The sequence below is a fragment of the Megalobrama amblycephala genome, linkage group LG22 (assembly GCF_018812025.1).
Source record: "Megalobrama amblycephala isolate DHTTF-2021 linkage group LG22, ASM1881202v1, whole genome shotgun sequence".
Taxonomy (NCBI): domain Eukaryota; kingdom Metazoa; phylum Chordata; class Actinopteri; order Cypriniformes; family Xenocyprididae; genus Megalobrama; species Megalobrama amblycephala.
Window position 1 is genome coordinate 20693899 of NC_063065.1, and position 18788 is coordinate 20712686.

At 37.9% G+C, this 18788-nt stretch overlaps 2 protein-coding genes across 2 annotated transcripts in view; one reads left to right on the forward strand and one right to left on the reverse strand.

Moving 5' to 3' along the window:
• Positions 1-18788, forward strand: part of trpa1b (transient receptor potential cation channel, subfamily A, member 1b) — a 241149-nt gene that overhangs the window by 52321 nt on the left and 170040 nt on the right. Inside the window, 1 exon segment of the mRNA XM_048175085.1 lies at positions 7583-7704. The gene's annotated coding sequence lies outside the window, so the exon portion shown is untranslated.
• The window catches only part of kcnb2b (potassium voltage-gated channel subfamily B member 2b), a 140207-nt gene that overhangs the window by 46537 nt on the left and 74882 nt on the right, over positions 1-18788 (reverse strand). The gene's annotated exons all lie outside the window — the stretch shown is intronic.

Consider the following 18788-nt stretch of genomic DNA (forward strand, 5'->3'; position numbering starts at 1 on the left):
AACTCTTGTTATTCAACTATGCCGAGGTAAATTCAAATTTTGAATCTAGGGCACCTTTAATAACAATTTGTCATTTGTATTTAATCATAGATCTCAATAAATTTTGAGTGAAGTATATTTATTTATAATAATGTCTATTCCACTGGACAACAGTCAAAATGATTGACTTTGTTTTGTGTTTTATGGTTTGACTTTATCATACTCTAACAGCAGAGTCCATGTCATCACTGTTTACCTGAAATAAAACTCAAAAGCAATTCATCAGATTGCACTGGACGTCATCTCAGATTAATACAACAGAGCAATCTCTATTCTTGGGTAACAGAATGCTGACAATGGATTACAATAAAACCAGATGATCTCTCTCAGACACACAAGTCTTTCCCAAAAGTATGGCCAGCTTACGACAGCATTCTTGGCCAGAATGCCATAAGAGTGACGTCCTAGCTTGTCTTGTGCACTATAAACTGATTGATTGACAAAGCACTCTGACATCAAATTACATTGATAGGCCACTGCAGTCATGTCCAGTGTTTTGCTGAAATGTTATAAGGATAATGCTTTCTTTCAGAAATGAGTGACTTGTACATTTCAGACTAAAATCTATATGACTTTTCAGAATCCTTCACAGGATGTTACACCACTCCCAGATGGCAATTGTTCACTGAATGAGAAAGACGAGAGTAAAAGAATGAGAAAGAAAGATCACATGTTATGGCAAATGACATGTGTCCGTTTGTGACCTGTGTCGCTATGCAGTCTTCAAACATCTGGCTGCAAGAGTAGCAAGCAGATTGAAAGATTTGTATTCGCTTATTTAGTTAACGACTGACTGGGTTCCTCCTGCTCTTCTCAAAAGATTAAGGGAACAAACATCATGAGTGCTGTGAAATCCAGTGTTTTGCTGCAGTTGCCAGTGCAGCAAGACAAAATACCTTTAATATGTATTTAATATTATATATGACACAATCTTTGAAAATGTCTTAAAATCTTTTGCAGTGTTAAAAAATAAATCAGTTTTTGCATTGTAACCATTGAAGTGTGCAATTTATTCAATGTTAAAATGCGCCTAATACTCAGAGCTTAAAGGGTCAGTTCACCCAAAAACGAAAATTCTGTTATTATTTACTCACCCTCATGTCGTTCCACACCCGTAAGACCTTCGTTCATCTTCGGAACACAAATTAAGATATTTTTGATGAAACCCGATTGCTCAGTGAGGCCTGCATTGCCAGCAAGACAATAAACACTTTCAAAAGACATATTTAAAACAGTTCATGTGAGTACAGTGGTTCAACCTTAATGTCATGAAGCAACGAGAATACTTTTTGTGCACCAAAAAAACAAAATAACTACTTTATTCAACAATATCTAATGATGGGCGATTTCAAAACACTGCTTCATGAAGCTTCGAAGCTTTACGAATCGAATCAGTGATTCGAAGCGTGTATCAAACTGCCAAAGTCATGTGATTTCAGTAAACGAGGCTTCGTTACATCATAAGTGTTTCGAAATTTCAATGCTTCACCACTGGGGGGTGTGACTTTGGCAGTCTGATATGCACTCCGAACCACTGATTCGAAACAAAAGATTCGTAAAGCTTCATGAAGCAGTGTTTTGAAATCGCCCATCACTAGATATTGTTGAATAAAGTCGTTATTTTGTTTTTTTGTGCACAAAAAGTATTCTCGTCGCTTCATAACATTAAGGTTGAACCATCGTAGTCACATGAACTGTTTTAGATATGTTTTTAGTAGCTTTCTGGGCATCTGAAAGTGTTAATTGTCGTGCTGGCAATGCAGGCCTCAAATATCTTAATTTGTGTTCCGAAGATGAACGAAGGTCTTACGGGTGTGGAACGACATGAGGGTGAGTAATTAATGACAGAATTTTCATTTTTGGGTGAACTAACCCTTTAACGGGATAGTTCACCCCAAAATGAAAATTGCTCTATCATTTACTCACCCTCAAACCATCCTAGGTGTATATGACTGTCTTCTTTCAGCCCAACACAATCAGAGTTATATTAAAAATATTCTGGCCCTTCCAAGCTTTATAATGGGAGTGATTGGAGGATGACATGTCCTACATGATAACACGTAGTACGTCATGTCATTGTGTACTACATCGCAGGAGTTACCGCTTTTTAGACGCAAGCCTTTATTAACCCCCCAGAGCCGTTTTATGATGGATGGATGCACTCTTTATGGCTTCAAAATCTCATCCTCCAATCATTCCCATTATAAAGCTTGGAAGAGCCAGGATATTTTTAATATAACTTAGATTGTGTTTGACTGAAAGAAGACAGTCATATACACCTAGGATGGCTTGAGGATAGTAAACAGTAAATTATGGGGTAATTTTCATTTTTGGGTGAACTATCCCTTTAATATTTAATGGCGTTGGGCTATAATGATGTAAAATCTTACTCAAATTTTTATAGTCCATGCAAGTTTTGTTGTCAGCGAATTACAACAGCAATGGCTTCAAATGACTTGAAATGTAAATAAATGTAAATATTGACAGAACTTTTCATATTTGGGTAAACAATTTGTTCAAGACCATCGTAGCCTCAGACTCATGCCCTCTGTGCTAAGAGAAAAACAACATACCATTGTAAAAAGCCACAGACCCCACAAATCGTGTTCAGTGATCATTATGGAGAGAATGAAAGCTAGTCAAGCATCATGTCATATGCAAGAGGGAAAAACTGCAACGCAATTTCATTATAACACAGAACCAATAACTTCCACTAAGACAATATGTCATAACTCATTTAGGCTTGATCTCCATTCGCATTTTGCTTTCGAGAACTTCAGGTTTATAGATTTCATCCATGGTCTGTGAAGCATTGATTTGTATTTGATGGAGAGTGTGTTTTCCAGCAGGGAGACCTGAGGGCAAACTCATGCCGCAGTAATGAGAGGAGATGATGGTGAGAACTTCACAATAAAGGTGAGCTTTCAAGGTGGCCTTTGATGTCTCGAAAGTGCCTTGAATATATAAAAGCCCCAAAACAATCTATACTTTTTTTCTGAGTTTGTGCTCTTTGCAGACTGAATTTGCTTCAATCAGTGTACAAAACTGATTTAGCCTCTTGAAGTGTGAATGGAGAAAAGTAATGCACAAACATTAAAGTGAAGAGACAGAATGTCTTCAAAATGTCGACTAAGCGTAGGCGTCCCTTTTACGTAGTATATTTACATCGTACTGCATGTGCCATTCTGACTGACAGACAACACACAGGCCATTTGATCGATTGTATTGATTACACGTAAGCTGCTTTGAGCTCTATGGGCCGCTTAGAAATCACATAAACATTATTGCTTATCGGGTTCACAGGACGACTAAGGTCACTTAGGATTTACAACGTTTTTCCTCAGGCCAGTTACATTTAGCTGGTTTGGCAGTGAGATAAGAGTTACCTTGAACACATAGCAATTATTTAATGTCCAGAGCTAGATAAAAACACATATTGTTCCTTCAAAACACTTCTTAACATGAGCACTGGCCAGCAGATTGGTCCACAATACAATTAAATGTTTCAGAAATAACATGGGCGGGAAATAAACTGGAGTGTTGGTAGTTGTCTAGATTAAATCTGCTGCCGATGTAGAAGAAACACAAAATGTTTGCTCAGAAAATGCACTGTGGCTGCTTTGTCATAATTTCCTATTTGTAAGCAAATTGTTCTTTTGAGATTTTTTTTTTTTTTTTTTTTAATTAATCAGTTCACTAAAATGGCCTGAGGTGGTCTGGGTGGTCAACAACTTACTGACACATTGAACTGAGAACTGTCACTTTTTGAGATTTTTAATGAGTCAAGATCCAACGACTGAGCTTACTGGAAAGGTGTGGTTACCGTTTACTGTTGTGTTGTGAATTTTCACATTCAAAATCCAGTCATTTCAATAGTAATCCACACATTTTGGAATTTGGGGGAAAGATTTGACCAACAGTAAGATGCTTGGTTTGAAAGTGACAAATGTTTCAAAATTGACCCTTCGCCGGGAGTTTGATTGACAAGTGATCTAACCAGTCAGAACGCCGAATCCTCCTTTTTGTCTGACAAAGCAGTCAGGAGTTGGAAGATTAACCTCGGTGGACTTAAACTTGAAAAATGGTGTGTACTGACGTCTTTCCAAGTTTGAAACAACATTCCTTCTCATGTTCATTCATGTTTATTTGATGCTATAAATTAACTAGTAGGAAGAGATGATCGGTTCACGAGCCGCTTGAACTGAGGCACTACAGCAATCTGTCACGACACATTAAAGAACCACAAAACGGTTTTTATTGTTTGAATGTCTTAAAAAACTACACAGTTTGAAAGCTGGGACTTTGTTTAATATTACAAGTAACCTGCTCTGTCTTGTCTGTCGATGTGTTGTCAGTGTCCTCTTTGCTCCGCGATGTATTTTTCACTGCATGTGGCGTGACAGCGCCACGGCTTGTTGGACAAAGCAACAGTAACTAAGGGGGGCGGGTCTTTGCGAAGGGTCAATTGTGAGATATAAACTCACAATTCTGAGAAAAAAATGTCAAAAGTTTATATATCAATTCTGACTTTATATCATGCAATTTTTACTTTATATCACACAATTCTGCCTTTATAACTCGCAATTCTGAGAATATATTTCACAATTCTGAATTTTTTTTCTCAGAATTGTTTATATCTCGCAATTCTGACTATAACATGCAATTGCGAGTTATAATGTCAGAATTATGAGATATAAACAATTATGACTTCATATCACGCAATTCTGACTTTATAACTCGCAATTCTGGCTTTATATCACGCAATTCTGGCTTTATATCGCATAATTCTGACTTTATAACTCGCAATTCTGGCTTTATAACTCACAATTCAGGCTTTATATTATGCAATTCTGACTTTATATCTCAAAATTCTGGCTTTATATCATGCAATTCTGACTTTATAACTTGCAATTCTGGCTTTATAACTCGCAATTCTGGCTTTATATCGTGCAATTCTGACTTTATAACTCGCAATTCTGGTTTTATAACTTGCAATTCTGGCTTTATATCATGCAATTCTGACTTTATAACTTGCAGTTCTGGCTTTATATCGTGCAATTCTGACTTTATAACTCACAATTATGGCTTTATATCACGTAATTCTGACTATAACTCGCAATTCTGGCTATATCACACAATTCTGGCTTTATATCGCACAATTCTGACTTTACAACTCACAATTCTGGCTTTATATCGTGCAATTCTGACTTTATAACTCGCAATTCTGGCTTTATATCATGCAATTCTGACTTTATAACTCACAATTCTGGCTTTATATCACGTAATTCTGACTATAACTCGCAATTCTGGCTATATCACACAATTCTGGCTTTATATCGCACAATTCTGACTTTACAACTCGCAATTCAAGCTTTATATCATGCAATTCTGACTTTATAACTCGCAATTCTGGCTTTATATCGTGCAATTCTGACTTTATAACTCGCAATTCTGACTTTATAACTCGCAATTCTGGCTTTATATCGTGCAATTCTGACTTTATAACTCGCAATTCTGACTTTATAACTCGCAATTCTGGCTTTATATCGTGCAATTCTGACTTTATAACTCGCAATTCTGGCTTTATATCGTGCAATTCTGACTTTATAACTCGCAATTCTGGCTTTATATCATGCAATTCTGACTTTATAACTCGCAATTCTGGCTTTATAACTTGCAATTCTGGCTTTATATCGTGCAATTCTGACTTTATAACTCGCAATTCTGGCTTTATATTGCATAATTCTGACTATAACTCGCAATTCTGGCTATATCACACAATTCTGGCTTTATATCGCACAATTCTGACTTTACAACTTGCAATTCTGGCTTTATATCGCACAATTCTGACTTTAACTCGCAATTCTGGCTTTATATATCGCAATTCTGAGAAAAATGTCAGAATTGTGAGAAAAAGTCGCAATCACCTTTTTTATTTTTTATTTCATGACGGAAAAAAGCTTCCATACAAACGGGCTTGGGTTTAAGAAAAGAGAGATTTTAGATGAGAGATGTAAATGAATCATCTGGTTGCTTTAACCTGTTAAAGGTGCTACAGACGATGTTTTCGACGAGAAACCAAAGACTGTTAGTTAGTTTTTGAAATGGAAACGCCTCCCAAAACTCGTGCACAAGTATTGGAACACGAGTGTTTACCACCGGCATTCGCTGTGTCGTGTTAGTGGATTCATTATGTCGGACTCACTGCAGGTAACTCATAATCTGCAGTTGTTACTCGACTGACAAAAACATTGCATGCGGCGCCTGTGGTAAGTTACTGGAGCGCGCACGTCTCTCACAAGGAACGTCATGGCAGTGATTGACAAGCCAGAGGGCCAATCGTTTATGTGATGATCGCGTAAATGATTGGCTGATGTTTTTAAGGCCCTACCTTGTGCACAGATGATGTATATAATATTATTCCTTTCAGTGCACCTAATAAATAGTCTTTTATCATTTAGTAAAGACAGTTTCAAGTAATATTGCAAAAATGTATAAAACAAAACATCCTCTGTAGCACCTTTAATGAAATAATCTCTTCCATTTAAACTCATGGCTGGAATAAGCTGTCTAATTTTATGCTGTTTTCAAAGCCAGGAAAAACCAAAACTGCAAAAAAAGCAAAGAAATATACAGTATGTTACTGCCGTCCCTTTAAGTACATTATGACAAATCTTACTGTCAAGAAAGTGGAAGAACAATGTCCTCCTCAAACTTTTGTCATACTCTGAGGTGAACAGGCACTGAACAATGCAGACAGAGGTCTACACTGCTGCTCAGTTTTATTCAAGACATCTCAGTATTACATTTTACGATGCATATTCAGGTCTGAATGTGAAGGAAGCTCATGGTATATAGAAACTATTATCATAATGCTCTCTGACACTGCTGGCGAAGAGCAAGAGCTGCTTTTCTCCTCACAGAAGCTGCTGTCTTTCCTTGTTTTCTTTTAAATAGTTTTAATTAACAAGACCTCATTAACATCAATATGTTCCTTAACATTCTGTTAGTGTAATTATATACCCACACACAAGTTAGATGGCTGGAGCCCAGTGGTTAAGGATCTGAGCTCGTAACATTAAAGTTGCAGGTAAGGTTGATCTTTGAGTTAACAAGATCGTCTATCACCATCATACCCTTGATCAAAGATCTGGGTGAACTAAATAACTAAATCATCAGTAATCACCCTGTTGACGAGATTAGCTTTAATTTTACTGATGGGTTATGCTAATTAGTGCTGGCCTAGCAGGTGGACCAACTGAAAGCAAAACTTGGTTAACTTGACCAGCATGTTTTTTGAAAATATATTAAAATTGATGTAATATAAATGTACTTTTTTAATATTTCACAGTAATACTGTTATAACTGTATTTTTTATCAACCCCAAACTTTTGAACGGTAATGTATTCAAATATATGATGGAAAAATATGTAAGAAGTATGGTGCAATGGATGTCTGTATGAAACTATTCTCCTGTAAGATTAGATAAACTACTAGCAGTCTGTTTGCTAACATATGCACATACTGTATGCTGTGCTTGCAGGTCTGTGTGCGCCGTGTGTCGCTGTCAGTGAGGCCGCTCAATGCCCAGAAGTGTACAAAGAGGTTCCTGTACCGTGTTCTCCTCACAATAGGTGATCCTGTGTGGCGGATCTTCCCTTTCAGGTGACTTAAGATTACGTGGATCCATCTGTTCAGGAAAAGCATGATCGCTCTGTCATCTAATGCTAGGTAAATAAGATGACAGCCAATTAGACCCGAAAACACACTCCCCTGCCTGGCCAGGGCTGTGTTCATAATTAAAGAAGCATACTAGGGAAACAACGGCCAATTTATTTTAGGACATTTGGCACTGGAGGAGCACCACCCACTGAAGAGAAATGCCTTGATCAATACTGCCACTTTTTCTTTGAGCAATGACATTATAAGGGGATAAATTATATGGAAGGAAACTTCAAAAAGTCAAAAAGTAAATGTAGCTAGAAACCTTCAGTTGGAGGAGGCATCAGCTGGCTCCTCTGAAGCCAGGAAAAAAAAAAGTGTATGAACAAAAATAAAAATGCCATGAATGTTTAAGGCACATAGCTACAATTGTGAACTCAGGTGTGTCATAGTTTGCAGTGATTTGCACCTTTGGCATAAGTAAGTGCACCATGTGGTGAACATCCACTCTTTGAAGATGGCACAGGGGAAATGTTTATGAACTGAACCTGCAAAATGGTCAAATCTCTATGTGTGGCATTTCAAACAGCAAACAGATCTATATATCTCCATCCATCCATCCATAGACATCAGACATGAAGAATGACAGACAGACAGACAGATTCATTCATAGATTCATTCATAGATTCATTCATTGATTCATTCATTGATTCATTGATTCCCATGCTTGATAGATAGATTTCGGGCATCCAAGACCAAGTCCTAACTATTTGAATGGGGGAATCCTGAAATCTCAAAAACTGCTTGGCAAACTCTCAATTAAATAAATTCAAATCAGCAACAAAATCTGACATGAACTGTCCTATAAATGTTGTTTGTAATGCTCAAATAGTGTTTAAAAAGCTTTTTCAGGCTAGACGAGCCAATGCGCATGTGCAGTCCTAAGCGTGAGTCTCAGGTTTCTATGGGAACCGGAGCTTCTAATGGCAGCTGCAGTGACACGATGATTCATCAATCAGCGATTGGCTCTTTTACTTAGAAGGCGGGACGTATTCTGCCATATTGCGCGTTGCAGTTTCTCCCATTCATAACTAATAGGATTGAGTCTTTCTATATCTATAGTCTTTGATTGAACCCATGTCTCCCAAAATTGAAGCACAGAACTATACCATCTTACACTTAAATAAAGTAATGTTTTTTTTTTTTCTTTAAGTAATTGGTCACGTCTTATCCTGCCTAGGGCACCAAATAAGCCAACACTGCCACTCGTGCCCCTCAAAAAAACAATAAAAAAACAGGTGCATGACACAAACAGTCCCAAGTAATTTGACACAATGCTGGAGGGAAAAGTGCATTAAAAAGAGCGTCGTGCCTTTGGTGTGGGTTCAGGCGCTCCCTGGGGCTGTAGAGCAAGAAGTGACAGCAGATGAGGGAGCTCATGGCTAATGAGGGGAGAAATGTTTGTCCTTGCTCTGTACCCCTCTGGGTGAACCTATCTGTTCTTTCCAAATCTGCCACAATCCAGCTAGCCTCCAAGACGGCACACCTAATCCACTCCGATAATGATGTCCGTCTGCCTACTTCACTGTCCGTTGTCACAGTTTGCTGTTCTGTCCTAAAAGATGGATAGATAACCAGCCAGTTTTGGTCTCAGGGCACATGACACTAATGCCAGGGTGCAAGGGGAAATCACTGTAATTTTCCTGCTCTGTCACTGAATCATGAAGTCCCTGCGACCGTGTCCATCCCTCTGGCTTCAGCATACTTGTTTCGGCTGCCAATAAAGCTGGGACTAATGAATTGTAGAACTGCCGGGGCAGAGGTACACAACTGCTGTGTGGCCTCCTCTTATTATAAAGCAGCATGTGGGGAAAATTGCTACTGCCCCATTGAGTTTAATTCTCAAATGCTGTTTGGGAAGTTTTAATACACTAGATAAAATTTGACATATTTAATATGGTCTAGAAATAGTACTGCCTTTCTAGATAACATTTAAAACCATATGGATCTTATTTAATGGTGATCAAAAGCATAACACTCATTGATTTTGAATGATCCTACTGGCATAAATATGTAATCTGAAGTTTACTGAATGAATCAGTGAATGAATTTGAACAAATCTTTTTGGTTGACAGATTCAAAAGATTCAAGTCACTAGGATTTACCAAATGAGATAAATACAAAGTTCTGTCATGAAACTCTAGATGGCACATGCTAATAGGTTCTTAACTCAATCTACTTGCAATTACATAATTTTCTATAGGCCATGGCTGATTGGTTCCTGCTGTATCAGTAGCCAATGAGCTCGCTGCTCAACCTTCAAATACTTGATTTGCGCACTTTCAGAAACCCTCCACCTTCCCCAGCTCCACCTGTATAGATCTGCTATGTGTAATTTATGTATGCTATATTGTACAGCAGCAGGATGTCTTTCTTGCTCACAGCAGCATGTTGTGTTTGTATTGGTAGTAGCAAGTCCCGTACTTGTTCTGCAGCAGCGGCAGCAATAACAGCAGCAGCAGCAGCGAAGCAGATCTATTCTGCCCAAACATATCAATATAGTCATATCCATTTCTATGCCAAACAAACTTAGCATTTTTAACATGATTGGAACACAGTAGTCAAGTTTCCATCCAAGGATTTTTTTGCAGAAAAAGGTTTAGCGCATCAAAAAAATTACTGACATGGCTGATGAAAATGCTAATTATTAATATTGAATGTATTTTTTTCATTTAACTTTAACACATAAATTCTAATAAAGTCGATACTTTAACGTATTGTGAAAAACTAATTTGTAAACACTTTTTGTCGAGAAATAACAAATACGTTGTCACATGACATGCATCCTCAACTGTATTGTTGTCTTGCAGCATTACAGTGCTGTTTGTCAGTCATTTTCAATGGTGTGTTAAATCTACTATTTGATCTACTACTAATCGACTATTTGAATATTGTTCAGTTGTTTATATATAAAATTATGTATTATTATTGGTAAGAATAAGATGTATTAACTCCATTCATCCTTATTTTTGTAATTTTGTCAAATATTTTTTCTTGATTACACATAATATAAAGCAAATTTAACATTTTAAATGAACGTAGATGCATTGTGTGAAAAGCTTTTACATTTTTAAAGAAGTTTAATTCATTCATTTGTGTCAGGACCAGAGTCCGAAATTAAGTGGGGTTTGAGGAAAACCATTTTGAAATTCAAAATATGGGTCCTTAAATGAGTTCCTTTGTATTTGTTAATTTAATTTTTGGGGTAAATGGTATTTTGTTAATGAATGGATTGTATTCTAGTATTCAACATAATAAATAAATTACATTTATTTTATTATTAAATTAATACAAAAAGACAAAATGCCCATGAAAATCAATTTCAAGGAGCAAATATTGGCTCCTAAAGGAAAAATTCATCTCTGAAACTGGTTGAGACCACATGAATCATTTTTGTTAGCATTAGCTGAAACTAGGCGGGGGATTAGAGTATGTTTAAATTAAAGGTAATTTTTTAACTCAAATTAGAAAAAAGGGAAACTCATTTCCCACTGTCCATAATTGAATTAAGTTGAATTCACCTGCAGTTTTAATCAAAGGATGATTATCATGACATTCCGAGAAAATGTTCCTCTTGGAATAGCCGTTGTGTCACTTGATCCACAGTCTTGAAATCCTACCCCACCTTTGTACAAAACACACAACATGGTGACATTTCAGACACCCGTTGCTGTCACGCTGTTAGACAAATTAGCGTTTTGAACCAGACAGCGCTGAATCACAACAATGGCCGTTCAACCCTCATCTGTCACCATAAAAGAGAGTTCAAAAATAAATGCCTGACTTGGGAATAGAGAAATAAATAAATAAAACAACAACCATCTTGTCAAACCCTGGTTTCCTTGTACATTGTTTTAAACGTGACTAACGCAACCGAAGGCCAGTGGTTGTAATGAATGTATATTTCTCTAGACCGTAACCCTGGACTCTCCCTGGGGGATGAGGACAATCATCTTAATGAGTGCCTGCTGCACGTCCACCATCTCCAAGAGAAGTGAGAAAAAGAGATGGAGCAGATGGCGAAGGAGAGAAATAGAGATGAGAGAAATCTGTGAATAACCTCCCAGCAGTTCTTGATCTTATCCTCTGTAATACACCTAGATTCAGCCTACACCGTGGGAGCTGCAGGGTTGGCGTGCAGCATGGGAATGATGCCCAAAGAACATATATAGGATATCAGAACAAACCAGACTGCTTTAAGAGTGTGTTCACACTTGGCAGGTTTGATTTGATTAAAACCAATTCTGGTGCGATTGCTCTGTTAGTGCGGTTTATATGAATAAGTGTGAACGCTGACATCCGAATCCTGGTGCGCACCAAACAAACGGACTGAGACCCCCTGAAAAGGGGGGTTTCCAAAAGAACTCTAATGTGGTTCTACTAAGTGTGTGTTCACACTTGTCAGGTTTGGTTTGATTAAAGGTGCCGTAGAACGTGTTTTCAAAAGATGTAATATAAGTCTAAGGTGTCCCCTGAATGTGTCTGTGAAGTTTCAGCTCAAAATACCCCATAGATTTTTTTAAACATTTTTTTAACTATTTTGGGGCATCATTAAATATGCGCCGATTCAGGCTGCGGCCCCTTTAAATTCTCGTGCTCCCCGCCCCCGGAGCTCACGACTGCCTTAAACAGCATAAACAAAGTTCACACAGCTAATATAACCCTCAAAATGGATCTTTACAAAGTGTTCGTCATGCAACATGTCTAATTGCGTAAGTACAGTGTTTATTTGGATGTTTACATTGGATTCTGAATGAGTTTGATAGTGCTCCGTGGCTAAAGCTAACATTACACACTGTTGGAGAGATTTATAAAGAATGAAGTTGTGTTTATGCATTATACAGACTGCAGGTGTTTAATAATGAAAATAACGACAATCTTGTCTCCGTGAATACAGTAAGAAACAATGGTAACTTTAACCACATTTAACAGTACAATAGCAACATGCTAACGAAACATTTAGAAAGACAATTTACAAATATCACTAAAAATAGCATGTAATCATGGATCATGTCAGTTATTATTGCTCCATCTGCCATTTTTCGCTATTGTCCTTGCTTGCTTACCTAGTCTGATGATTCAGCTGTGCACATCCAGACATTAATACTGGCTGCCCATGTGTAATGCCTTGAACATGAGCTGGCATATGCAAATATTGGGGGCGTACATATTAATGATCCCGACTGTTACGTAACAGTCGGTGTTATGTTGAGATTCGCCTGTTCTTCGGAGGTCTTTTAAACAAATGAGATTTATATAAGAAGGAGGAAACAATGGAGTTTGAGGCTCACTGTATGTCTTTTCCATGTACTGAACTTAAACGCGTTTTTTTATTTTTGTTTATTTTGCATCTTTAGGTTTGGTGTTAAAAATGATAATTTCATCGCTTTCTTTTTTTGGTCTGGACCAAAAAAAAAAAGGAAGAGTATGAACACCCCCTAAATGATACAATGGCCGAATCTTACTTTTTAGGTAAATATTTTTTAAGGGTGTACTCACACTAGGCACAGTTGCCTTGAACCGAGCCCAAGTGCCATTGCCCCCCCTCCCCACTCCCCCGCTGGCCTGCACTCACACTGCACTTAACAATCCAGGCTGAAGCACGCTTATGTCATATATGATGCAACTTTTTGAAAGGAAGAAAATAGGAAGAAATGCACTTTCGCTAAGATACTGCCTAATATATAGGCAATTTATAATTTATGCCGTGCAGCGATTTTCAATAGCACGTATCAGAGGATTATTACGAAGGCAGCTGACGTTAATGGAAGAATTTGCAGCTTTACTCACAAACTACAATTCCTGTTCATCAATAAGGTGAGAATCAGACCCATTATAAACCCAAATACACTCAAATTAATTACATGAATTGATAAGTGTACTATCAAAGTAGTAATAAAGATGTTTGCCATCATAATGATGACAGTAGCGCACACAAAAGTATAGCTGTTCCGTTCTCCAGCACGGTTAGTGCTCACACTGCATGCGAACTGTGCTCGAGCCAACCGAACCGAACTCTTCCAAGCGGGCCAGGGCCGGCTTAACAAACCGCATGGAATGGAGTGATCACACTTGTCAAACGAACCAGGCTTTAGGGGTCAAACGCGCTCGGGCACGGTTCAGAGCGCCTAGTGTGAGTACACCCTAAGAATACATTATTTAAAATCTGTTTTGTAATAGATGTACACTTACTTCAGTGAATAAATGGTCATATTGGAGTTTTAAATATAGCCGTTTTCACTACAAAAGAGACAGGCTTCAGAGCACAGCGGGTTATTTTGAGGAGTCCTCAGGCCTCTGGACTGTTCACAGGCTCCCATGTGGGACTTTTCCAATAGCCAAGGGCTCTTTCCTGCTCTCTGCTCCACTGCACGAGTTAGGCCACAAAACGCATCTTAATCAAGAGTGAACGGTTGGTAGAGAAATTTTCAAACTGTTAACTATGCACATACACACAGGAATTCCCAAATTTCTACCTTTATGTAGGCCTGTTAAAGATTTTTCTTGCCAGTTTGTGTCTAACAGCTGAGAAACTGAAATGTGAAGTATCTGCATTTTGCTGAAATTTTGCAACATTTTAAGAAAGCATGTTATTTTATCAAGCTGTATTGATTTTGCTCCCCTCATGATGTCATGAGACAAAGAAATTATAAAAAAGGGCAACACTTCAGTATTGGGAACACATATTAACTATGACTTTTCTCTCAATAAACTGATTTACTGCTTATTAATAGTAAGGTAGTTGTTAAGTCTAGGTATTGGGTAGGATTAATGCAGAATAAGGTCATGCAGAATAAGTCATTAATGTGTGATTAATAAGTACGAATAAACAGCCAATATGCAAGCTAATAAGCAACTAGTTACAAGACCCTAAAATAAAGTGTTTACCAAAAAAGATATACAGTAGCATACATGTGACTGCATGCTAATTGAATTATATGTCTATGAATTGCTACTTCGCTTAGCAATTAAAAAAAACTCCACGCCAACACCCCTTAACCAGGGTAAAATCACTGTAATGCACACCGTCTCATGGCTTATTGCTTTAAAGCGGACCTATTATGCCCCTTTATAAAAGATGTAATATAAGTCTCTGGTGTCCACAGAATGTGTCTGTGACGTTTCAGCTAAAAATACCCCACAGATCATTTATTATAACTTGTCAAATGTGCCCCTATTTGGGTGTGAGCAAAAACATGCCGTTTTTGTGTCCCTTTAAATCCAACCGTCTCCATTGACTTTGTATTGCGTGAGGCTGCCTCCTTGTCATTTCTGACTTATTACAAAAAACAGAACAATGTCTAAAAGCTGCTGTGTGACAAGGTGTACAGCAAACAAGCTAAAAAAAACCCAGAACCAAAAACCCAGAAGTTTTTATAAGCTGTCGACCCAAAAAAACAAGTGTTTAAGGACTCAAAAGTGGATACAGGTGATTGAGACAGAGTGTGACATGTTATATTACACTGAGAACTATGCCCACTGGAGGGGAACGTAATCAGTGACATGAAATATAATATATAAAACTGACATCTGGATATTTGACTTATCAGTGACTAAATGTTTACTACACACATAGGCATACTGAGGCGTACCGAGTGTCAAGATCCCAAAATTAACCAATTTTTCCTGCAGATGCTTCACTTCTTATTGCCTGTATCCACTTTTTCTCTCCTTAAAGGCTGGCTTTTATGGTTCGGTAGCTTATAAAAACTTAGTTCTGGGTTTTTTAGTTTGTTTGCTGCACACCTTGTCACATACCAGCTTTTAGACATTGTTCTGTTTTTTGTTATAAGTCAGAAATGACAAAGAGGCAGCCTCACGCAATACAAAGTCAATGGAGACGGTTGGATTGCTTTCCTCCCCGGTGTGGGCGTGGCCTAAATGCGCTCTGTCTCTATGCCCGCTTTCCAAAAGAGGGCGGAGCTTTAACAGCTCACGCTTCGGTTGCTCACCAACAACAAAGATGAAGAATCTCACGCAGCCAAAATGACAATTGTCAGTATTGGTGTTCAGCCTTACATTGGTCAAACCAGAGTCGGACACTGATGGAGAGAGGTTACAACTTTTAAAATGCAACTGGATGTTTCTAAATGGTTAGTTGATAAATTTATGTAGTTGCTGTGAAGCTGATTCAACTTATTGACTAGCGTGCCGTCACCGTTTTCGTTTGTGAAAACAAAATGACGTCGCCATGGGTGGAAACAGATTAAGAGAAAGGCTTACCAAAACAAAGTTTCTGGGTTGTGCTTTTTCACTTTTTCTGTGTTGGTAGATGCACCAGGGACCTGATTATAGCACTTAAAGGGAAAAAAAATCTGATTTTCATGATATGTCCCCTTTTATTGTATCCCTCAAAAATAGTAATCGCTTAATTTCTTCCTGCTCAGATTAATCAAATGAACCTGAATTGCCCCCCCGACTAAGCCTGGTTTCTCCCAAGGTTTTTTTCTCCATTTTAACACCTATTTGCCACCTGATGTCACCTGATGGAGTTTGGGTTCCTTGCCGCTGTCGCCTTTGGCTTGCTTAGTTGGGGACACTTGACATTTGACTTGACATTTGAAATTCAACAGTATTCTTGACATTTATTCAACAGTGCTTCTGATCTGCCTGCATTGACGCTATTCTTTAAGAACTGCTGTGCAGCCAAAATTTATGTACCAGTTATCAATGTAAAGCTGCTTTGACACAATCTGCATTGTAAAAAGCGCTATATAAATAAAGGTGACTATGACTGACTATGACTAAACAAACAAACAAAAAACAGTATTGCTGCTTTTTGCTGTTGTTTTTATGGAGGGCACAGTGATGTTCTGGCATGGCTAGCCTCTCTTAGCGACATGAAAATAAATAATGAAATCGATGAGGGCCGATCGATGGGCAGTTGAATTAGAAACTTGGCTGACAGCAGAAGTTTCCCCAGCTTCACTGGCCACACTGTTTCCATCAAACTATGTTCCTGCTACTTGACACTGAAGCTGTAGGAGCAAACGCGGGCCAGAAATTTGAAGTGAGACCAGAATGCAAGGCAGGGAAGAGTGAGGACGATATGTCTGGGAGGGAGAGCGAGCGATCTGCGGCGTTACACAGGGGAAGATCCATCTGTTGATGTAACCTTTGCTTCTGCAATATCACCTACTTCAGCACAAGTGCTTGACCCGTATATGTCTCGATGTCAGGTTGTCAAAGTGAAACATGAAAAGCCTCCAAATCACTCATCGCAGAGTTCAAATGCAGTTTAGGTTGTTTGAAAAAGTGACTGCTTCTGGTTACGCATGCCTCACACTGTCAGAAGCCAACAAAGGCAAATCAATATGCATTTGCTAGAGTGCGGCAGGGTTTTATTGAGGGAACTGCATCTGTGATTGAGACGTCTCATTATACATTCAACAAACGGACTCAACTTCTTCATTTGACCATTTAATGGGATAGTTCATTCAAAAATGAAAATACTGTCATCATTTTTTCACCCTCATGTCATTCCAAAACCAGTATGACTTTCTTTCATCTGTGGAAAGTAAAAGGAGAAACAGGTTTTTTTCCATATAATGACAGTTTATAGTTACTGTATGGTGTGTCACAATAACACCATAAAAGTGGTCCATATGGCTGAAACCTGGTTTGTTCCAGGTTTTTGTGAATTAAATTAAAGCTTTTAAAGATTAAATTTGTGAGCATTAGATGATGTCAATTGTAAAGTAAAAGTAAATATAGGGTAATGAGTATGCAATTAAATATCTTATATTGCACTGTATACCCAAGATTGGACAATGAAAAACTCTAATATGAGTTGAAAGCCTAAATCTTTGATTGGTACTCGAAAACACATGGGAGAAACCGTATATCTTGATAGGATCCAAAGATCAAATTCAGGATACTTTACACTGCCTGGCCTGTCTAAGAAGATCAGTTTTTCTGTTACAAAACAAGGATATGTGATCTGTGATTAAAGTGTTTTAGTTTAAGCCAGAATATTTTATACACAGGCAGACTGCAATTGATTTGGATCAGAAAAACAAAGTCCTGATCTTTCTTATCATTTGATGTGGCTTCTTAGAAGAAAGGAAGAATATGGTCTTATGTATATGACCAGGGCCTTAAGAAGCTTAAAGTATTGTTTCAATGCTTCTTTTTAAAATCTTCACCCACTGGCACATCTGGCGCAACACTGGTTGCATGTATGGAAGCACGCACAAATAAGCCCACACATGTAAGCATATAATACGCATGAAGGGACAAAGAGACAATGCTTATGGCGCTGTGATGCATTTACACATATGGAATCTTGAATTAGGTTTATTTAATGGAAGTCAGATTGGAAGTTATCTAGTTTAATCATTCGATTTAAAACATTCATCTGCAAAACGATGCATTAAAGTTAAATTTTATTGCTTTTGGAGCAACAAAACTGTGTCTCGAGAGCGTATCTATGGATATGCATGCATGGCAACAGTTGCCTGGAGCTACAAGGGCTAAGAATAACTCAGTTTGGAGCAAGGGCCACAGCAAATCATTCACAAGAACCTTTGCAGCTTGGTTAATGACTTTCCTCAGACAATTCCCCCTCAATTTACATAATGATTATTTTATGAAACAATTAATAACAAAAGTATGATGAATTAACCACTGCTCATGTCACATTACAACTGAAATTAGGTGATTTTTAATTAACATGCTACATTATTCGAATCACAACATGTATTAAATAGCAAGTAAGATGAAAGTGAGTGCTCTTGCAAGAGAAGGAACATTTTTTTGCGGATGGAAATTCCTTTGCGTTTTTCGCGTACAGATGATAACGTTGTCAAAATGCTCCCCCTTCACACGGATCCATGAAAACGATTAAAAATGCTGTATTATGCATTAGTTGGCAATGTCACTTTGTAAAGAAAAACTATGCGCCTGAACAGGTAATACACATGCGCATAATGTCACCGTTTTGCAAATTTACATTTTTTGTAGTTTACACACAGACAATAACAGTATCGTTTTCAAAAGGCCGACAAAGAAAAACTGCCTGATGGCCG